Genomic DNA, 371 nt, shown 5'->3' with positions numbered 1-371 from the left:
CCCATTGCGGATTGGTGTAGTGGAGATACTTTCATCTGATAGCTCACAGCAAACCAACCTAGCATGGGTAGCTTAGCCCTGACTAGTACAGCTTTCCTGATCATGGCGATACACAAACCCTTTCACCACGCTAAGGTATCCCCACTCACAAAGGGACATATTTCGTATTAGATTTAACTTCGACCACTAATGTATCCAATTGCAAATAGCTACATGTCTACATTCCACGTAATGCCGACTCTAAAATAGATATTTATCGCATCCTGCGACCTGCTTTAATTTTCTTTGCAGGAACTATTCATTCGCGACATATTCATCACATTTATGCTATATTCTATCTACCATACCTTCCATAATCACAACACTATGAA

The sequence above is a fragment of the Palaemon carinicauda genome, chromosome 26, assembly GCF_036898095.1.
Source record: "Palaemon carinicauda isolate YSFRI2023 chromosome 26, ASM3689809v2, whole genome shotgun sequence".
NCBI classification, from domain to species: domain Eukaryota; kingdom Metazoa; phylum Arthropoda; class Malacostraca; order Decapoda; family Palaemonidae; genus Palaemon; species Palaemon carinicauda.
The sequence above is the reverse complement of the archived record's forward strand: the minus strand, read 5'-3'. Positions refer to the sequence as shown.